Raw genomic sequence first — 24,112 nt, forward strand, 5'->3', positions numbered from 1 at the left:
GCTGACCATATTGCATATGCAATTATGAAGCCCAAAACAATGGGTGTTAGGACTTGACTTGCTCATTAGCTTCTCAATTTTCTGGATATTATGAATAATAATAATATTATTAACATTTCTGAGAAAATTTTGGTTGGAGCATATATATCTGCAATTTTCAACAGCTTTTAAAAATAAAGTGGCTCGATCAAATGATTTGACATTGAAGGAACTCAGAGAATGTCTTCTGATATGATTGTACCATTTTATGTAACTGTTAATGATGTAACAATGTACTAAAATTTTTATATGTTTACTCATACTTATATAATTATGTTCATTCTATTGGACATAGCTATTCTTAAAGAATTGGTATATTTTCCATTATGAATTGCATTACAGATGATATCAAATTTATTTTCATGGAATTTTATCCATTTTTGTTTCTTTTTTGGACAATATGTTTTAGATTTCTGCCCACTCACGAGTTATTTATTTTTTTATTTGCTGAATTTAATATGCTTGTGATATTAGTGTGAAAAAAACCTGTGGTTTATTCTATCCTAAAATTTTCAAATCTTAAAAATACATTTAAAGGTGTTTATGATTTAGGAAAGGTCTTTAATTCCCTAATGAAAAAGACTAAACTTCTATTATCCATATCCAGATACAAACACAATTAAAAATCAGCACTTTCAGATTAGTTAATACTTTCCCGAATGCCTAGCTGACATTTCTTAGATTACTTTTATCATTTATTTAATTATTAAAAAACCCTTCTTATTCTCTTATTATTATCTGGATATCTTGTTAATCATGAGTGACTTTTAGGCATAATTGAACAAATCTACAGATTTTTAATGATAAAAACTTTTTTATTTTTAAAACAATCTTAATTTATATACCAATTCCAATGCCCTCAACTTCCTGTTCTTCCAATCTTCCCATCTTCTCCCCACTCCACCTCCAATACACTCCTCAGAGAGGTTGAGGCCTCCCATGGAGAGTCAACGAAGTCTGTCGCATCAACTGAAGCAGGACCAAGGTTCTCCCCTCTGTATCATAGGGTATGGACTCCAAAGAGTCAAAATGTGCAGTATAGATAAATACTGGTTCTACTGCTACTGGCCCCACAAACTGCCCATGTTGCGCAACTGTCACCAACATTCAGAGGGTCTAGTTCAGTCTTATGCAGGTTCCTCTGTGTCAGTCCTGGGTTAGAAAGCTCCCTCCCACTATTATAGAAACAACTATTAGTTGTTTCTGTGGGCATCCCTATATCGGTCTTGGCCACTTTGCTCATAAAATAATCCCTCCTTTTCTATTTCTGGACTCCAAGAGTTTTATCCAGTTCTTAGCTGAGGATAGATCTCTGCACTTGCCTTTACTAGTTAAACTCCCAGAAAACTACAAGTGGTGTTGGAAGTCCTTCTGTAAATGTGTGACTTTTATTGCTTAATGAATAAAAAAGCTGCTTTGATACACTCACTGAGACAGTGTGCCTGATTTGATGGGAGCTCACCAAAGCCAGCTGGACTGGGACTAAATGAGCATGTGATCAAACTGGACACTCTAAATATGGCTGACAATGGGGGGCTGACTGAGAAGCCAATGATAATGGCACTGGGATTTGTTTCTAGTGCATGTACTGGCTTTTTGGGATCCTAGTTTATTTGGATGCACACCTTCCTAGGCCTGGATGGAACGGGGAGGATTTTGAACTTCCCACAGGGTAGGATACTCTGTCCTCTTTTAGGACTGGAGGAGGAGGGAGGAGGATGGGTCGGGGAAACAGTAGGGCAGGCAGGAAGTGGGAAGAGGGAAGTGGAAATTTTGAATGGTATTATTTACAAAGAAATAAAAATTACAAAAAAAGAAGGTGCTTTGAGTCTATAGCATGGCAGAACGGAGCTAGGTGGAAAAAACTAAACTGAATGTTGGGAGAAAAGAAGATGGAGTCAGAGAGATGCCATGGAGTCACCAGAGGAGAAAGATGCAAGTCGCCAACTATAACCTTACCAGTAGGCCATTAGCCTCAATGTAAAATATAATATAATAGAAATGGGTAAATTTAAGAGATAAGAGTGAGCTAGAAATATGCATAAGTGAATAAGCCAAGCAGTGTCATATTAAAACTGTTTCTGTCTGATTATTTTGGTTCTTGACAGCCAGGAACAAACAAGCAAGCTCTTACAACACACAAGGACAATGCCAGTTAAGAGTTTAAGTAATGGTGGAAAGGGTACCTAAATTGCCATTCCCTAGAATCAGACAGATGATTACATTAATGGTCATCATAGGACCTTCATCCAGTAAAATCCTTTAATTTTTAGTAATCTGTTAAATCATCCAAAGCTATAACTTAACCATGTATAGTAATATATCTTTGGTAATTTATAGTTAACATCCTTTGCTATCTATTCATTTTTTTTCATTATGGACTGATATTGGCACCAATTGCCTACTTAGTTAATTATATTAGCCTACATTTTTTCATTTATGTTATTTTTATAATTTTAAACTGTGCTTTCCTTTTTCCAAATTAGACTTTCACTGGGCAAATCATTAAGCATTCAGGTCATTAATTTGCCAGCAAAAGCCTTTGCCTTCACAAATACCACCTTTATCATTCTTTGAGTATCTTTATTGATCCAAATTAAACTGAGATGTGTAGTCTTCATTTACAATGACAAAACCCAATCCTTTGAGAGAAAGAGTGTGCTTTCCTTTTTAATATATAGTTCCTCATTATGGATTCCTTTGGGAAACTTCTCTTTCACAGGGTACATTTCACATGTTTAACTCTGCAGAAGGTAACCTTTTCAATAGCGCATTAGCACAAATATCTAAAATGCAGTTTTAAAAGTACTTTCAACTTTGAAGTAAGTTAAAATAGAAATATAAGCTGTTATGCTTGGAGTGTAAAAATGTACAAATGAGTATTTATCACTTATTGTGTCTTTCAATGTATTTATGAACATGCCTCAATGTGACAGAGACAGAAGTGCTTTTGTTTCCCTAAGTTCAAAAACAAGTGTGGTTGAAAACTTAAAGCCTGGACACAATGGTCATGGCTGTGATCCTAGCAAATAGGAAGTTGAGGTAAATATCATGAGTTCCAGCCAATGTAGGAGACAAAGTGAGTTCCTGACCAGATTATCCCAAAGAGAGACACTTGTCTAAAGTAGTAGTAGTAATGACAACAAACATGGGAATAAACAGAACTCTGGAACCATAAAAACTTTATCTGTCTCTAAAATTAATTTAGATGATAATATTATTCTTTCCCTTACTATTTTTCTGTATACATTGTATTTTCATCACATTTTGAATGAATACAGTATAAACAGATTTGTATATTTAATAGAGTATCAACTAGAGAGCAGAGACAATGTTGATATTGCTGATATTTATAAAACACCAAGACAAATGATTAATTCCGTATGAAGCATATATGTAGTCTATGAAGTTGGTATGATGGCAAATGCCTGTAGAGTCATCTATTCAGAAGGCAGGATGCTAATGTGGGAGGAACAGATAAGCTTAAATGAGCTTGTCGCTAAATAAAAACCTAAGTAAAGATTAATAAATTTACCAATATGATAAAAAGGAGTAAATGAGGACTTGACTAGTCAGAAAATGGCTTTGTGTAAGTGGTCAGGTTTAGGAGGAACCTGAAAAGATTTGCCATTTAGAATGTTGGAAAACAATTGGAAATAAAGATAGTTCTACAGTGAGTGATAATATTTTTTTAAGAAAAAATGCTTATGAAATGCATGGAATTTACATCAGGTAATGAGAAAGGTGGAAAGAGTAGATTAATAGATCTGTGTGAGAAATCAAGTTAGACATATTGTACAAGACCTAATTATCAAGGATATTAAAATTAGACAAAGCAAATTATTCCTCCGGTAGACAAAGGAAAAAAAACACTGAAATGTGTCCCTTGGCAAGACACATGATGAAAACAATATTTTAAAGAAGCATGACAAATAGCAACTTCATTCTGGGTACTTTATTGCTGTGAAGTTTTGTGTGCAATGAACTAGAATATTTCTCAATGTGCCATATGACTTAAACATATTTGTTGATACCAGATTTAATATTTTGTTTTTATTTACTATGAATATTTCTAAAATAAAAATTGTAATTTTTCATTATTTCATATTTATCCTTCATTATACTTTTTATTTTATCTATAGAATAAAATTATATGCATAATTTTCCTGAATTAACCTTGAAGAAATATATGGCAATTACAATTTATAGAAATACATTTAATGATAGCAGCTATTCAAATAAGTGTTGTCAGAGCCATATATACACAAGTCCAAAAACTCTAGTAAATATCTTAATAGGATAATGACAAGAAGTTCAATTTATGAAATTATACATGATGAATTCAAAAGAATGTGCAAGAGGACATATATTCAGTGTAATCATGAAATGACATGCAGAAAATTAATTATTCCTTATAGGCAAAAATAAGATGGCATGAAAACTGAAGAGGTGGTTTACTTTGAAGGCATCATGTTACTATAATGTGTTCTAGAGACTATATCATGAAATATTTTAAAATTGTGAACAATTTTAAAGAACATTCTGAGGCTTGAGAAGTATGAGCATTGTAGATGTACATAATATAAATAAATTAGATATTCAAAAGAGAAGAGTTACAGAGGAGATAGGGTGGTAACTAAGGTTTATTATGACATCTCATACAATTAAAGCATATTTTAAAAACCATCATTTACAAATTAGCAACATTTCTGAGAACATTTCGAACAGTTGCATGTGTCTGTGGTAATCACCACCTAATACAATAAGAAGCTTCTCTAATGAGAACTGAGAAATGTACTCATCTATGGGTATAAGGATAAGTCATTAGGAATCATTTTAATACCATGTACATATATCAGAGTAATAGTATTAAGTTCTCTGCTAGGACCGAGAGTCTACTTTGCCACAGAATTCTGGCTCTGAAAATGATGGCAGGAAAAGATTTTATCTTGTACAGCAGGCCTTATACTCAGTCAGAGCATGGTCAGTAATTCCCATGATGTTTATTCTTCTATTGCCCTGGCTGACACGTGTATACAGATCAGTAGCTACACTAGTTTCCAGGGTTCACAACTACATAAGACTGATTATTGCTGTCTTCTCTAGTAGCAGCATCACAGTCTTTCTTGGCACAGTGAAAACTAGTTAGTAGTGATGAAGCTTCTAGATGAGTACCAGCGTGATTTCTCCATGTTCTGTGATTCAAATACAGTCTGTCTTGTACAATAGGGCCAGGGCCTTGTCATCCATTCTGAAGTCTAATCCAGAACAAAGACAATAGTTTGTAATATCTGTGGGTCTATGACATTTCACTGAGCAACCACACTGAAAGAGGTGAGCTATTTATTTTTGACACTGGGCTCTTAAAAAATTTATTTCTTCTACTTTATGCAATTATAATTGATTACACTTTTATATACTTCCATATAATACTTTTACTTTCAAATTCATGGCCTGTTTTATCATTGTTGTTAAACACACACATACATATACATATATACACACACACATATTTTTAAATGCATAAATATACCTTTCTAAGACAATGTGATATTACTTAGATATGTGTTTTAAGAGCTGGCCATTCGGCATTGGATATCCAATTGGTGGCCTATTACCTAGCAAAAACCATTGCCATTCTCAGCGGTCTTTAGTTGACTGTTGCTCTTTGTGTAGGGCTGAAGACTTCTGAGCTTTCCCCTGTTCACTTTAGCATACCTATGTTTGTCCGACTCAAGTAAATATAGTATGCACGTGTGGTGATAGTTTGTGTTTCAACAAATAAAGCTTGCCTATAGATCAGAGTGCAGATCTTGTCACATTAGTTAGCCATAGAAGCCAGATAGTGGTGGCCAAAACCATTAATCCCAGTGCTCCGGAGGCAGAGGCAGATGGATATCTGTGAGTTCAATACCACCCTGGGCTACACAAGATTGAATCAGTCTAAAAGAGAAACAAAGTCAAGAAATAACGGCTCACAACTTTAACACCAGCACTAGGGAGGTAGAAGCAGGAACTGATTTTGATGGGCTAGAAAAGAATATAAGGAGGGAGGAGGCAGGAACTCAAAGTTCAGTGTGAAGTTTCATAGGGAGCATTCAGTCTGAGGATTTGTAGAAACAGGATCTTGCTCCCTTGCCTCTGAGGATTTTGTAGAGGTGAGGACTAGTGGCTGGCTGCCCTGCTTCTCTGTTCATTTCGCTTTCACCCTCTAATATTTGACTCTGGGTTTTTATTTAATAAGATCAATTAAAATTTGTGCAACAAATGTGAATAAAGTTCTCAAAAATAAATATAATTCTTTAAATAAATTTTGACTTATTAATAATTTCTTTCAAATTTCACGACATATCAGAAAGATTATCTACCACTGTCAAGTCAGTTTTATCCCATTGGTGCAGAGATGGCTCTATATACATAAATCAATAAATACAATTCATTAAACTAAATAGACTGAGACAAAAATCACATGATCATCTCATTAGAGCAACAGAATCCTAAAAAATAAACCGCTGTGTTGAGAGTCAGCCTTAGGTTTTGGACAGATATTCACTCCAGTTATTTTAGAATCCTTTCTTACTAGTCACCTTAGTATTACTAGACATGCATTCTGGGATTTTTGTAAAAGACTTGTAGACAGATGTTGTTTAAAGCTGAGTTTCCTGGTTTACAAAATTTTCACCCCTCCCACTTTTACAGTAATGTATGTTGTAAGATCTATTTTTAAAAAAATACTCAAAGCAATTGCCCTGGATTGGTTATAGTTTGAGTGCATTTCAGGGTTGACCATAATGCTGCTCAAACTCCATTAAGAACTATCAGAGGCTAAATTCTTTATATGACTATTGTGTTTAGAGATGGGGACTCTGGATGCTATAAGGACTATAAAGCTTATCAGAGTGGGGCCCTACGGTTAAATAGCTTTATTAGAAAAGAGCCTCCAGAAAACACCCAGATACACAACACACTCTCTGATTCCTTTCTTGAGGTAACCTGTACCATATCAGAACACTGTAATATTAAAAATAGCCCATATTTGTCAGAATATATAAAGTAATATAATGATACTGTCTACTCACACACATATAATTAAAAAATATTTTTCTTTTATTTTTGAGATTGTGGTATAATCACATCATTTTTCTATCTCTTTCCTTACTCTAAATGCTCCCATATACTCCTGCATGCTATTTTCAAATTCATGACCTCTTTTTAAGTTAATTGCAGTTGCATGCATATATACACACATATATGTATATGCATATATTGCTAAATATAACCTGATTATTCTTCTGCCTAAAATTTTAAAGGAAATTTAAGTTTTTGTTACAAAACCAGTATAGAAAGATTAGAAATAAATAAACAGAAACATTACAATGGTTAATTTCTATAAGTAGAAATAGTAAGTTTTTCTTTCAGTTTTTTTCTGCTCTCTATTTAAGTTTCTAAAAATCAACATTATATACTATTATATACATATAATCAGAAAAATATTGATTCGCAAACTTTACTATTAATATTTGTTTTTACCATAATCAATCCACTAGAGTTCATAATTGGGATTATAGATTAGCAAATAAATTATGCCATGTTTTTGTTACAGACTTACCTTACAGAACATTTTTTTTCCAGTGTCTTCAAATACTTTATCTTCTGTATAGGTTTTTTTTTCCCCTAAATTCTTTTCTACTTAAGGAATTATTAGAATTAATTATTCTAATTAATCAATCACGTTGAGTCTGATTTGATTTTAAGTTACTCATTCAAAAACTCTGTCATTAGAGATTGTTGCATCCTGAAATGTTTCATTCAGGACTTCAATTAATGAATTAGGGACAATAGTAAAATTTACTCCCAAATATACAATAAAATTAATAAATTTTAGTTTGACTTATTTATCAGAAATTTAAATTAAATTGATTGTCCTATAATTTTATTTAGCAGCCTCACTAATATCCTTAATGTGTCAGTTTAAACTGAGGTTTCCTTGTGGATTTTATTCATAATTTTTTAAATTAAAATGTAATTAGAATATTGGGGAAATATTCTAATTCTAATATTAGAATATTAATTCTAATTGGGGGGCCTCCAATTCTTCCCATGTACCACACCTTACTGTCTCTCAAAATCTAGGCCTCTTTTTAAATTACTGGTATATATATATATATATATATATATATATATATAATGTATTTATATATAACATATATGATATATAACATAATAAACATGTAGAATATAATAGTTAAATAAATAAACAAATGGTAATATGTCAATGTATTTATATAGGAATTACTACTACTAATTATGAAACTTTATAAGTCCACATAATGTTACTTGAGTGTACATTATTTATGATTTCAGGACAGACCATTTGGTACTGGAAAACAGTTGTAGGTTAAAGAACCTTGTGCTGGGGAAGACTGTGTTTTCCCATGCTCAGTATTTTTTACTTACCTGCCGTTTCTTGTCTATGGTTAGAGATTCATGAGATTTTCTCCTTCAATGTTAGCATGCTTATGTATTTTCTTGTTTAAAAGAGATTCCAGATCACATCTTTTATAGCCATTAGATTTTAAATACCCATAGGAAGTATTTTAAAACATTTAAATTACATACATATATATCTAGTACAATCCAATAGGGAGTCAAGTAATGCCTTGGACTAAAGAATGCCAGGCCACTTAAATGAATTTCTTGAGATGGTATCTTGCTCCTTTAAAGGTTAATCACATGTAAACTAGTGAAATAAAACTTTATGTAATTCACCTTTTCATGTTCTTAATTTATTAGAACAAGACTCTCTAGGACTGCTTCTAAAATCTAATCACCACAGAACTATGACTAATGAGTCAGCATCACCTACTTTAATTATCTGTTTGTAAAATCTGGACTCTTTGACATTATCGTTAAATAATCATCTTAACAGAGGGAAACTTCTGCTAAAAATGTTTCTTCTATCTTTGGTAAATTAATGAGCTTGAGCTTTATCCAGGAAGTTGGTACAATAAAGTTCACTTTTACACTTGGGGATAGCTCAGAAACCCAGATGAGTTACAAATCTTTATCCCTAGTGTTTGGCCAGGCTGATTTTAAAGCTATGGAAAAAAATTAAAACATAATTACATACATTTCTTTCTTCCCTTTCCTCTATTCCATCCCTCACGTCTAACCACTTTCCAGCACCATCCCTTATTTCTGCTCAAATTCAAGGCTACCTTTTCGTTGATTATGTTTGTTACATATTCACATAAATGCATACATATGTAAATACAGTTTGCTGAGTTCATTCATTTCGTTTCACTTGTAATTATGTGATTTCAACTCTGACCACTTAGTGCTGAATACACAGCCCTACAGCTTATCGCTGAAGAAGACTAGTTATCCCTATCTCAACAGTTGTTAATTGCCTTTAGTTCTTTGTCTAGGGAATGGACTATTGAGATTCGCCCTTAGACATTATCATGTCTAGCATTATTGTCATTTTCCAAATCTTATTTAGGCAACCAAATTGTTGAGGTGTCATGGGTGCAGATGCCCTTCTAGAAGCCACAATCTCACAGGGGACTTCCTGGTCCTCTGGCTGTACAATTTCCTGCCCCTCTTTCATGATGTTTTCTAGTGTTTAGATGAAGGAGATAGGCTATAGATTTATCTGATAGACTACAGAATATTGCTAAAATGAACTATGCAAGCTGTTGTAGGATAAAAGTAATTGACAGTATTACCCAGCTGGAACAGCTATGAACCACAACAATGACCAGAAGGGCAATATATCCCTAAAAAATTAATATCAGAGCTCTTATGGTGGAAATAACAAATTACCCTCTAATAAAATGCATGACCCATGGAACAGGAGGGAAATAATTCTTGTTGCTGGAAAGTAATTAGTGATAAATTTGCAACTTAGGAAAGGATCTGCTGAAGTATCTTTACCTGAACAGAATAATACCTATCTGAATTCTAAATACTTATCCTTATCACCGCTAGTGTAAAACTCACCCTTCACCAAAGATCTTTCCATGCAACAAGCTTATTTTCTTTAAAAACAAAGTTTCATGGACTAAGAAGATGATTTGGTAATCAAAGGGTTTGTCAGGGAAACAAGAGGACCTAAGTTTGAATCCCAATATTCATGTGACAAGCCAAGTTCAACAATACATTCCAGTTATCCAAACACTGTGTGATAATAACAATAGGATCCTGGAAGTTTGCTAACTATGCAGATTATATGGATTTCCTAGCTTCACATTCAGAGAGATCCTGTTTCAACAAATAAGGGAGAATGACAGAGGAAGACCTGATGCTGACCTCTGGCCTCCACATAGCACATGAGTGGATAAACACAGACACATGCACACACAGCATGTAAAAAAAAAAAGAAAGGTCTTAATGATGCCTTTATATTTTGACACATTCAGCTATTAAAAATACTGTTGACATTAAATATAGTAGAATATTATGATAACTAGACTAATAACCCTGTTTCTAAGTATTTTTTAGTTGAAACAAAGATAATCCAATCTCAATTACATAATGTACCACTCACTGAAACATAACTTTAAATCATCTAGAAATTATTAAATCTAATTTTTAAATCAGTTAAAAAATTATGTAGAATTTGATATTCTTTTATTTTCTTTTCATGAACTTGTTATTATTACCATTGTTTTTGCAGTTGAGAGAGAGAGAGAGAAATAGACAGAGCAGGGTGTGTGTGTGTGTGTGTGTGTGTGTGTGTGTGTGTGCACATGCGCGCATGCAGATGTGGATGGGTGTTCATGTGGAGGTGAGAAAGAACATGTAGAAATTCTTGTCTTTACTGTGAAAGCTCCAGAGCACGGATCAAGCAAGCATCCCCAGAGTTGCAGGGCAAGGACCTTTACCTTCAAGTCTTCTTGGCCCATTTCTGTGTTTTCTTCATGTCTTTGATATCAGTATCAAACTTGGAGAAAAGACTTAAATTTTCTTGGGTTTTAAGTTTCACATTTTAAAAATTAGATAATAGCTTTCTTATAAATCTGATCTAAGGATAAATTTGGATAAAATACTGAACATAAATAAGATTCTTACATGTCTGTGAAGAATATCTATGATGACAAAGTTCAATAATGCTCTACTGATAGAATTATTTTTTTTATTTCTTTCATCTTTCCACAAACTAGCTGTATTTAAAATTATAAAATGATGCAAAGGCAATTAGGTGGAATACTTTCTTTTTTTTCTTTTTTATTTGTTTGTTTATAAAAATTTCCACTTCCTCCCCTCAGTGGAAAACTTTCTTGTAAGGATCTGGTTACTATTGACTCTAAAAAAGGTTTCTTTTTACAAGCAAACTAAACATTTAAATGCATCTCACAGTTTCACTGTTTTGACATTTTTCTAAAGTTGCTGTTATTTACTTCTCAGAGTAATGCTTTCCTGAATATTATATTAGAATATGTGAATTAAGTAAAATTCTTCTTCTTAAAGTATACCATAAACACAATACTAGAGAAAACACAATTGTACCCTAGCAGATAATATAGCATCTTTCCTCACATCAGAGTGCCTATTGCTGAACATTTATTTTTCTTAATGATTTGGATCAGGTATTAAAGGCAATTTTATTATATACCAGAGAGTATTGCATATGTTTTATGAAAATTTTATGATTTAATCACCACAATATCTAGGTAGTGCTTGTTATTACCCCTTTTTTTATTGATACATAAACATACATTCAGAAAACCACTTGCAGAAAAACAGAATGTTGGCAAAATAAAGACTATTTAGTACTCCTTACACATGCCAGTTTTTAATGTTATAAAAGTCTTTATTCAAAGCTACGCAAGATTGACAGAGTAGCTTTATGAGTTGCATATAGGACCTGTTGGCCAATGATGATTTGACAAAAGATTGTAGGTAAGATATAGACTAAGCATAAGTCGTCTGTCTGTAACAGGACAAACAAAACCTGATTATGCTTTAAGAATGACTACTTCTGTAGAGTTAAATGTACATTATAGTCTTATGGATTGTGAACCTTTCTGTTCAGGACTGCCAGAAATAACTACATTGAAACTGTTCATATGCATGAATTTATATTCTAATATCTTCAGAAATGCCAGTATTTATTTTATATTGCTAGAAATGACCTAAAAATAAATAACTGTACCTCAAACATTAATTGATTTTCCCACAATTTTGTAAGGTGAAATATAAGCCCAACTAACAGTGTGACTGTTCCACCATTATAATCCATTTTTCACAGTCACAGTGTTGGTTGGGCTTGAGTAAACTAGACTCCAGATAATTAGGTCATATTAAAGTAATAAAAAAAGCAAAGTTCAGGGGCCATTATTTTCTGTCAGAACCGCTGAGACTCATGTGCTACTGCTACACACTTGGCGACCAATCCTAGAATCCTACACTTATCTTGATAACCAGGGCTTTGACCTTTCAAACATAGATTATGTGGTCAAGTTAGCAGCTTATTGTTCTGAGACTTTAAAGTCAGAAGTTAATGGATCTAGACCTTAAGAACTACATAATTATGACATACAGCTATAGGTTTCCAAAGCTAAAATTTTATAGTTATACACTTATTTCTCTAAGCTTTGAGTGCCAATGGCTTAACACCCAGCAGACAGTATTTCTGATCTGAGTTTCAAATATGAGAGCCCTTAGCTATGAGCCTGGTGAATTCACAATGAACAGAATTCACTGTTCTTTTGGTTTGCTTTTTAGTAGACTTTTACAATCCTCTGGAGTCCCTAGTATGTGTTCCCAGATGCTTTCTGGAAATCTTCAACTGTCTGATGCATGTTTAATAAATGGGCAGTTTAGACCAAGCAGTGGCCTGGAGGTAGAGTCATTCTGCAACTACTCTCTAACTGTGACCCAGTTCCCCAGGCTAGAAGTCCCATGGTTGAACCTGTTCTTGGCATAAATTAAAGACCAAAACTGGCACTGAAAATAGTTTTTCAGATATTATATTTGGGGGTTCTAATTTCTAAAATGTAGGGCCTGTACTACCAACATGTAGTAGATAATTCTACAGGAAAGGTGCAAATCTGAAAGCATACACTTGAATAGATGAAAGAAAGACATGACACCCCTGGGCTAGCTTTTCATTTCACCTGTCATAAGCCTCATGTGGGTACAACTCATAACCCAAAAGTTTGTAAGCATTTTATTCTGCCCATCAAAAGACTTCTCTAGAATTCATGGAGAGTGCAGCCTTTAGCTTGAACGGGAATGGAAACAGCTTCAGTATGCAAAGGACCTTACAGTCCGTAAGTGTCATAATATAGAGTTTCTTGAAACTTATGAAGTGAAATTTCCTATTAGTTGCAGGCTGTTTGGAGCAGAGGTGACGAGAGCAAGGACTCTTGAGAGAGAAGCCATGGCTTTAGCAGCATAACACTTTGAGAAGCCTCTGGATCATTGTTGCTCATGTAGTTTTCTTGTGCATTTATAATGTGTTCAGTGCAGTAAGACACAGGGGAAGGTCTATCAATTATCAGATTAGATGTTCTATTTCCCAACAGCTTAGTTTACATGAAAGAAAAGCAAATGATGGACAGTGTTCAAAACAGAATTCGTATAACATTGGCATTCCTTTACAATATTGAGCAGTTGTTTCTTGTTGTTGTTGTTGTTGCTGTTACTAATTTTAGTCAAATTCTTTAGGGAGTGTTGGCATATCTAAATACAATTTCAATGTAATCTCCCCTTTACAGGTCCCATTTGCTAATTCCAGTTGTTTTATTCTTTGTTTGCCAGTGATAAAGTTAACATTGAAAATAAATGGCTCATTAGCACATGTTTGATGGTTTAAACATGCATGTGAGCTGAAGAAGTAGCAAAGCATGCCCTGGGTTTTGAGATACATTTATAACGAGTATTTTCATAGGAAAACATGTGACATGAGATAGAGGTAAAATTGCACAACGGTAAGACAAAGCATGAAGAGGTTATCTATAGAACCAGAAAACACAACTTCAGAATGTCAAAATATGCATTAGATGTTCTGCTGGAAGCTAAATAAATCCAAATTTCCTTGGAATATTCAACAGCAGAGGTAACTAATCCCTCACACAGAAACTCATTATGCACAGGCATGAAACAGATAATACATTTCCCACAAACCTCCTTTGATTTCATGTCAAACAAATTCTCTCAAAGTCATTTAATAAACAAATAGACAGAAAAAGCAAACTTTAGACCTCAAACAATTTGTGCAATTGATTGCTTGAATCATCCATCTTTCTTTCTTAAAACAGATTCACATCTCTACCTAAAGAGGAAATTTCTCAAATTGAGGTATGAATTATATGTTAAGAATGAAATTAAAGCTGTGAATGTCTTTAATATTTAAAACAAAAATAAATAATGTATGAAATTATGTCCCATATTGAGAACCAACATGGAATTAAAATTAAATTTCAAACTGCAACATATCTGGGTATTCTCTCTCTCTCTCTCTCTCTCTCTCTCTCTCTCTCTCTCTCTCTCTCTGTGTCAATCTCCCCTCTACATAGATAAACACACACACACACACACACCCCGTACACACACTCTCATACACACAAGCACACACACATTTTACATGAAACTATTCTAACAATGCATTATGCATTCAAATTAACAAAAATGTTCATAATTCCAAAATGAAACTTTGTACTACTTCCTAATCTCTGCATTTCCATCTACAATATCCTATCACATGAAACTGGTTTCTAAAGAGACACTTCTGACTTTTATCCAAGACCATATTTAAAAGTTTTCTTAACCCCAAACAGTGAAGTAATACCTTGCATTCTATCCTAGTAAATTATTTTAATCTGATATTTGCTAATATACTACCTTATATTCCAGGCTCACACCAAGTTCATTTGCACTTCTTTATTTCATAAAATATTATCCAGTACAAAATTACTTATTTTGTAAATACACAAGACACATCAAATGTTGTATGAGGAATGGGGGGCGTTGCACCAAGCTAGCTTGCACCCAAAATAACCACATGAAAATTGTATTAATTAAATTACTGCCTGGCCCATTAGTTCTAGCCTCATATTGGCTAACTGCCACATCTTAATTAACCCATTTCTATTAATTTTGTGTTCACCACAAGGTCGTGGCTTATCAGCATGAGTCTAACCAGTGTCCATCTTGGGCAGGAGATACATGGTATCTGCCTGACTCTGCTCTTCTTCCCAGCATCCTGTTCTGTCTACTCTGCCCACCTAAGGGCTTACCTATCAAAAGGCCAAGGCAGTTTTCTTTATTCAACCAATGAAAGCAACACATCCTACATCATTTCCCCTTTTCTGTTTAAACAAAAAGGAAAGAAACACTTTAACTTTAACATAGTAAAATTGCATATAATAAAAAAGTTATCAAGCAAGAATTGCAATATATATATATATATATATATCTTTTATCATAATGAAAAACTATAACTATAACTAACCATTCTTCAACTCCATCAAAGACTTCAGAAGGATATAACATTATCTATGTAAACTGGAAGTTCATTGTAAGCAAGTTTCAAAACTCTAGAAATGACAGAGACATCTTGCTGTCTGTACAGTCACCCAAAGTTTTTTTTGTACATCTGGGGCATCCATCTTTGGCCTTCAGGCCCATAGTATCCAACAGACATTTCCATGAAGCAGCAAATTTTAAAGACAGTTCTATCGCCTTCTTTTGTGTCCTACAGAATGTCTCATAGACTCTTTCATGAATCAGGAACCCCAAAAGACCATCTCAACTTTAGGCAAGTTCAGCAGTCCTCTCTCTGTGGGTTCTTCTTGTCCAGTTTATGCATCAGTCCAGGCAAGAGCAGTTTCTTGCCCAAATGGCTAACAAACTCCATAAGGAGCCTCTTCGATGTCCATCTTCCTCTTGAAGTAGATTGGTGCTGCCAGGAGCAGACGTGTCTCATAGTCATGAAACACTCTAAGTTATTAAAACATTAAATGTCATATTCTGTAGTCTTTGAAAGATATGAAGAATGCCTATCTAAATGAAATATACCTCTACATATCTAGAGAATCTAACTAACGTGAATATAAGCTTGACTATTATTGATGACTATTATTTAACAATCTATATTTCCTACTTATACATTGAGCCATTGGCATTGTCTCAGAGTACTTTCTTCCCAATCCTGAGTGGGCACACAAACATCTGATCCCAAAAAAGCCATTGAAATGCTTTATAGCCAAATTTTGCACTGGCAGCACAACCCAGGAAGCCACGGCTTTTTTTTTTTTCTATTGCTGAGTGAGGAAAATCTCTCTGTGGCATGCCACCAGCAAAGAACAAAAAGCTGTGTTAAACTCTTTTTTTTTTTCTGTGCGTCTAGAATTCCTTTTCAAGCCCTCTGGGGTTTAACATGGAGTTAGTCAACCACTTTGGGAATGGTGGTCATGTGGATAGCTGCATTCACATAAAGCCTGAGACAACTTGAGAAGTAATTCTAGAACAAAATGACAGCATTGCGCATGGTTTTTTGGTAGCAGCGATTTCTCGGGTCTGCTCTGCTAGATAGAGGCAAACAAGCACTCTCATTTAAGAGACGCTTTCTGACTCAGATTTAGCTGCAAAACCTTGAAGCTCTTTTAAGACGTCCTGCCATGAAACACTTAAATGGTGTTGATGAAAAGCCGACCACATGCTTTTCGGTTTTTAGGCACAGCAGGTAAAAAGCTGCACCATTTTAAAATGCCGGCTTTCTGGGCCATCCTGCCAGTGCAAACTCTGACTCTTTGAGGCAGGAGGTCTGGCTACAGAGAGAGTATTTGAGTGTTTTTATGGACACACTGTTGCAGCTTGCTTGCTGGTAAGGACCTTGAAAGGCTGTAGACATGTGGCAAAAATTTGGCTAAAGTTGGTACCTCAGACATGAGGCTGACATCTCAGAAAACTAAGAAATGGACTGGATCTAGCCATCAAAGTGACAGCTTTAACCTTTCCATATTCTTTAGCAAATTAAAGACTCATGTAATCAGAAAAAGAAATATATAGTAAAGAGAGATTCAAAGACAAAGAAAACCTCTAAATGGTTTGTAGTGTGTTAAAAATATATGCAGGCTAAAGGTTATAGTCCTCAAAGTAAAAAAAGAAAGAAAGAGAGTAGTTGGGTATGGTGGTACACACCTTTAATCCCAACACTTGGGAAGCAGAGGTAGATTGATCACTGTGATTTCAAGGTGTGGGACTCACACCTTTAATCCAAATCCCTGGGAGGAAGAGACAGACAGATCTCTTTGAGGTCAAGGTGCGGTAGTGCACAACTTTAATCCCAGCACTGGGGAGGCAGTGACAGACAGATCTCTGTGAGTTCAAGGGTAGGGGTAGCCTGGTGTACAGAGGGAGTTCTAGGACCAACATATACAGAGAAACTCTCTCAAAAAGCCAAAAGTTAAAAGTAAAAATAAAATAATTAGAGGTTAAAATAAAGCCACATAAAGGTGAAAAATACAGAGAGAATCTTGATATTGTATGTTATTATGCTCTCTTTGAATTGTTTGAGTGCTGAAGAAGGAGCAACAGCTGTTAAAAGATACTTGTTTACAAATGCTGCTGAATTAATCCAAGATAGGTATTTTGAAAATACCTTGACTTCAAAATTGAAGTCAAAAGGTATGTTACATTGGAGAAGAGATTTTGCTTTTGTTTACACAGGAAATGAGAGGCTGTGGATTCATTTTGAGTTAAGAAAATTCAGGTTTGATCATGGAAAATCACCTGAGAAATCTCTGGTAGGAACAGATGACCCAGATGTCTGAATTCTACATCCAGAGGAGATTCAAGATGCTGCCTGAGATGATCAAGCTTCACATGATAGTCCAGTCAGGACTTAATAATAACCCTAAATTTTCTTCAGGTCCCCATAAGATTATCAGTGCCCTCAACCAGTCAGAAGTGCCTGGAATACTATGCCCACCTTCCCAAAAAATGGACTATGGATATTTCCCTTTGTTTAACAAAAAAGAGGAGGAAGTGATGCAGGAGAATTGTCTGTATTCTATCAATCATGCTTTACGTAACATTGATTGGCCAGGCAGGAAGAATAGGAGCGTCAACCAGACAGAAAGTAGAGGTGGGATGATAAGAACAGGAGAATTCTGGGAAGCAAAAAGCTTCCTTTCCACAGTCCTGCCCAGACTATCACAGAAGCAGGATGTGACCTGCACCATTGAAAAAGATACTGAGCCATGTGGCTGACATAGATAAGAATAATGGGTTAATATATGCTACATGAGCTAATACGAAGCCTGAGCTAATGGGTCAATCAGTTTATCATTAATATAGAATCTCTGTGTGATTTTTCTTTGGGACATAATGACTGCGGGGAACAGGCAGAACAGAAACCCCAAGGAGCAGGCTCTCATGTTACAACCAAAGAAGTATGTATACTTTATAACATGCACCAAAATTTGCGTTTTAATTTCAGCTTAAGTAATATATGCATTTTATTGTCTTCAGTACATTTCCTAAAATCTGAAAATCTCTTAGCATTGCTGTTAGAAAAGAGGTAAAGTCTATATTAGTTATATATTCTGTCTTCAATTAAAATAAATGGAGTATAGAAGAAAAAAAAAAGAGAAGAAAAGGAAGGCAAAGAATAAAAATACTGGTTGGTGATGGTATATGTTTTTCATCTCAGCACTTCACTTAGGAGGCAGAGGTAGGTGAATCTCTAAGTTTGAGGTCAACCAGGTCTGTAGAGTGAGTTTCAGGACAGTCAGATCTACACAGAGAAAACCTGTCTCTATAAACTAAAAAAATAAAAATGAATCAAGTCTTCCATAATATTATATGTACTAATCTGATTTGTTCTGAAATGATAATTATGATTCAATATTAAATATTTACTATTGCTTCAATCCAAGCATAAAATCTAATGGTTATTTTACTGGGACTATTTTTTATGTTTGCTTATATTATGCTACAGAGATTGAGACAGGGTATTCATTTCCTAGCAGCCCAGACCATAATAATCACACAGAAACTACATTAATTACAAGATTTCTTGATCTATGAGTAAAGGTTTCTTATTAACTAACACTTACATCTTAAATTAACCCATTTCTATTACCTATGTATCACCACAAGGTTGTTGCCTACCTATATTGCCCCAGCATCATCTCTCCTTCAACAGCTGCCTGGCGTCTCTTTGACTCTGTTTACTTTCTGTATATCTGTTCAGATTTCCTGCTCCTCTTTACTCTGTTAAGCCACTGACCAAAAAGTTGTAAAACAAGACACACATAGAAAGACATCCCACATCAATGCTATCATAGATTTTATTTTAAAAAGTGAAAGATATAACAATTGTTCTTTTCACTAATTTTAGTGCAATTAAGTATCAAATTTTTTCTATATGAGAATTATAAAATATATAAATTGGTGTTATTAAGAAATAGAGTAAATATGTATAAAGATATATGTGAACAATATTTTAGGAGTTTTTTGTTGTTGCTTTATATATTTGTTGTTAGATGTTTCTGTCTTGTCAAGTCCCTCAGTCATTCAGTCCCAAATAAACACACAGAGGCTTACATTAGTTATACACTGGTTGGTCTATTAGCTCAGGCTTTTTATTAACTCTTAAATCTTACATTAACCCATAATTCTTGTCTATGTTAGCAATATGGCTTGGCATTTTTATCAGTGAGACCTTCTGATCCTGCTTTTTCTGTGTCTGTATGATCACTGAAGACTGAGTCTTTCCTCTTCCCAGAATTCTCCTATTCTGGTCACCCAGCCTATACTTCCCGCCTAGCTGCGGGACAATCAGCATCTTATTAAACCAATGCAAGAGACAAATATTTACAAAGTACAAGACTACTGTCCCACAGCACTTCCTCCCTTTTATTCAAACCCTAATCTACTTTATTTAGCTTTTTTCCTGACCATTATCCATTACTACTTGTAACCAACATTCTAAATAAAGAAAAATATCCATAATCCATATTTTTGGGGGAATATGGGCATAGTTTTCCAGGATACTTCTTGCTTATTGGGGGTGTTGATAATCTAATGGAGACCCTAAGAAACTTTATGATTATGGTCAAGTCCTGGCTAGAATATTCTGTGAGACTTTATCATCTCAAACAACAGTCTTGAGGCTGTTCTGGATGTAGAACTCAGAGGAAACTCAAACAGAAGTCTTCTGAAATGTTGGATTATCTGGGCCATCAGCTCCTACCTGAGATTTTTCAGGGGATTTTCCTTGACCAAAGCTGTTTTTTCTCAGTCCAGAATGAATCTACAGTCACTCATTTTCTATGAAAAAAGCAAATCCTCTTCTCCAAAGCAAAATATTTTTTGACTTAAGTTTTGAAATCAAGGCATCTTTTAAAAAATGTGTGTTAGATTAATCCAGCAGTTATTACAATCAAATGTCTTTTACCAGCTCTTGCTCCTTCCTCAGTTGTCAAACAATTCAAAGACAACACAATAACATTCAGTATCCAGTTTCTCTGTGTATTTTCCATCTTTATGTGGCTTTACTTTAAATATTTTTTTATTTTTATTTTTAATTTTTGTGTTTGTATTTTTTTGGGGACAAGGGTTTTCTTTGGATCTTTGGTTGTCCTGGAACTCACTCTGTAGACTAAACTGTCCTTTAACTCACAGAGATTTGCCTGCCTCTGTCTCCCAAAGTGTTGGCATTACAAATGTGTGCCACTACACCCAACCACTCTCTTTCTTTCTCTTTTTTAAAGAACTTTATCCTTTTTCTTTTACTCCCAAGTCTACATATATTTTTACATACACTGTAAACTGGTTAGAGGTATTTTCATCTAAATCTGTCTTTATTGTATCACTTTACTGTATCACTCTTTGTCTGAGCACATGAGTGTTTAATTTGTTAAACAGTATGGCTAGGATTAAAGTCATGACTTTGATGGCTGGATCTACCCAATTCCTCAGTTTTCTGAGACTCTAGCTTCATGGCAGAGGTCCTGGAAGGAGCCATGTTTATTGTCACAACTTTATGGAGTTTCAAGATCACTGCCACCACCAAGAAGCATGCTTTTGGCTATTCATAAACACCATTTAAGTGTTTGGTGGGAGTGCCTCTTAAAAGAGTTGCAGGGTTTTTTGCAGCTAATGCTGAATGAGGAAACCTCTCTTAAATGAGACACACTTGTGTCTAGCAAACAGTGCCCATCTGAGAAAATACTGCTACCAAGATGCCATGCTTAACTGTGTTCTTGTTTGTATCTAGAATTCTTTACCATGCTCTTTCAGTTTTTAAGTGGATTTAGTTGTTCACATTGGTGTCATATGTTGATTGAGGTTTCTGTGTCACCCAGTCCTGCAGTCGTTCAGCCCCAAAGAAACACACAGAGGCTTGCATTAATTATTAACTGAGTTGTCTATTAGCTCAGGCTTCTTATTAACTCTCACATCTTACATTAATCCATAATTATTATCTGTGTTAGCAGCATGGTTTGGAACCTTTTGTCAGTGAGGCATTTGATCTTGATTCCTCTGTCTGAATGACAACTGTGGACTAAGATTTTCCTCTTCCAGAATCTCTTTTTATGGTTGCCTCACATATAATTCTTGCCTAGCTACTAGCCAACCAACATTTTATTAAACCAATACAACTGACAAATCTTTGCAGGGTATAATACCATTGTCCCATAGCAATCTGTTTTCTTTGAGTATTTTGACTGCAGAGAGATTTAATTCTGGCAACTACTAAACTAAACCAACATATTTCCTTTAAAAGTATCTTGATTTCAAAATATGGGTCAAAGGATAAGTTGCTTTGGAAACTTCCACAGACACAGAGAACCTATGGATTCCTTCTAGACTAATGTTTTTGATGGACCAAGACCCCCCCCAAAAAAAGTCACCATGAATGCCTCCAAAAGTTACTTTGCCCACCAAAAAAACAGGAATTAGATTGGAGAAAACTAAGCCCAACTTCCCAAATATTGTCTACAAATGTTTGTTTACATTTAAAGAGGATATGCTATAGAGATATATACTTTGCATTGGTATGGCTCTTGGTCTATTGGTACATATTTTAGGTCAACATTGTTTTATGTATATTTCTGACCTTGATGAAGGTATTGTGTTTGTGCAGTTTATTTAAAAATGTAATGTCTAATTAAGAAATATAGGTTAATAGATACTCACTATAAGAGTCAAGCTTATCATCATGCTAGGTTTTCTAGATATACAGAAATATATTTCAGTTAGATAAGTTTTCTTCAAATCTTTGAAAGACTTCAGAATATGGCATTTAAAATGTTTTAAGAACTTAGGACTTTTCGTGACAGTGGGACACACCTGCTCCTGGCAGCACCAATTGTTTCAAGAGGAAGATGAACATCAAAGTAGCTCCTCATGGAGTTTGTTAACCATTTAGGCAAAATACTGTTCTTGCCTTAACTGCTTGACTGGACTTGTCGGATCCACAGAAAAAAATGACTGATGAGGTTGCCTTTAGACAGTAAGAAAGTCCATCAGGGTTCCTGCTTCATTAAAGAGTCTTCCAGATATTCTGCTTAACATATAAGAAAGCAACTGATGGACTTTGCCATTACAAGGCAGAACAGATCTTCAAATTTGGGGCTTTATGTGAAAGTCTACTGGATACTATGGGCCTGTGGGCTGAATATTGGATGCCCTAACAATACAGAAGAACTTTGAGTGACTATTGAGGTAGCAAGATGTCTCTGTCAATTCAAGAGTTTTGAAAGTTACATTCAATGCACTTCCTGTTAACATAGATAATAGTATACTCTTCTGGGGTCTTTGATGAACTTGAAGAATAAATAGTTTCAGCTATAGTTTTCCTTAATTATGATAAAAGATAAAGTAGATATCAATATTTTACTATGTGACTCTCTATACTCTTTCTCTTATCTCTCCCAAGTCAATGTACCTTTATTCAACATTGTGACCCATTTAGAGTTCTTTCTCTTCTGACTTTGTTTCTGTTGTGTGTTTGTAGTCCTTTTCTGGACAGAAGTGCTTCTTAAAAAGCTAAGTGATATTACTATGACTAAGGCTGTTTGGCCCTTTGACTTGGCCCAGTCCAACATGTCAGAGGAGGTCCATTCACTGCCTCTGAGAAAGTAAGATGGGAGTCGTTCTCACCAAGTCAACTCTGATAACCATTTGGCCCATGTTACCATCAAGTAACTTGCAGCATGCTGCCCATAAACCCCATTTAATGTTCAGCCTCCTGAAAGAGCTAGAGTTAATATTGGCAACATGGCCTGGAATGCTGCCATTTCAAACTGCACAGCTTTTGTTTCCTGGTACCACTGAATCAGGAAAATCTCTCTCAAGGGAAATGCCTCACTCCACCAGCTGAAAAAATATGTAACCAAACTTTGTTTTTCTGTGTCTAGAAATTCTTTTCCAAGAATTCTCTGGTTTTACATGGATGTAAATACCATATTGGCATGCCAATTTGTTGTAAGGAGGCTTTTCATTTGTTCCCAGCTTCCCAGACTCAAAATAATCACTCAGAAACTTTATTATTTAAAGCATTGCTTGGTCAATATCTTAAGCATACATCTACCTCACTTTTACATCTTAATTTAACCCATTTCTATTAAGTTGTGTATTGCACAGTGGCTGTGGCTTACTGACAAAGTTTCAGCATGTCTGTCTCTGGTAGAGGCTACATGCCTCTCACACACACCTACTTTCTCCCAGCATTCATTCAGTTTAGTTTTCCACGCCTACCTATATTGTGCCTTATACAGGACTAAGACAATTTTTTTATTAAACAATGGTATGCACAGCATACAAATGGGAATCCCACATTAGTCTCCCACATACAGAGATCATAGATTGGTCCCATGGAGGCTTCACAGCTGTCTATGTAGAGTCCATGAGTTCCTACAAACTTCATTCAACTCTCTCTGCAGATTTTTCATTTATAATCTTGACTCCCATTCTTCACATATTACCTCCTCCCTCTCATCAGACTAAATGAGATTCTTCACTAGAAATCACAATTATAGTATTATTTATTCAGCATGCACTTTACATCTGATGTACAAGGTGTGCAACATTTGGAGGCATTACCACCTTA

This window comes from Myodes glareolus, chromosome 8 (assembly GCF_982192425.1).
Source record: "Myodes glareolus chromosome 8, mMyoGla1.1, whole genome shotgun sequence".
Classification (NCBI taxonomy): Eukaryota; Metazoa; Chordata; class Mammalia; order Rodentia; family Cricetidae; genus Myodes; species Myodes glareolus.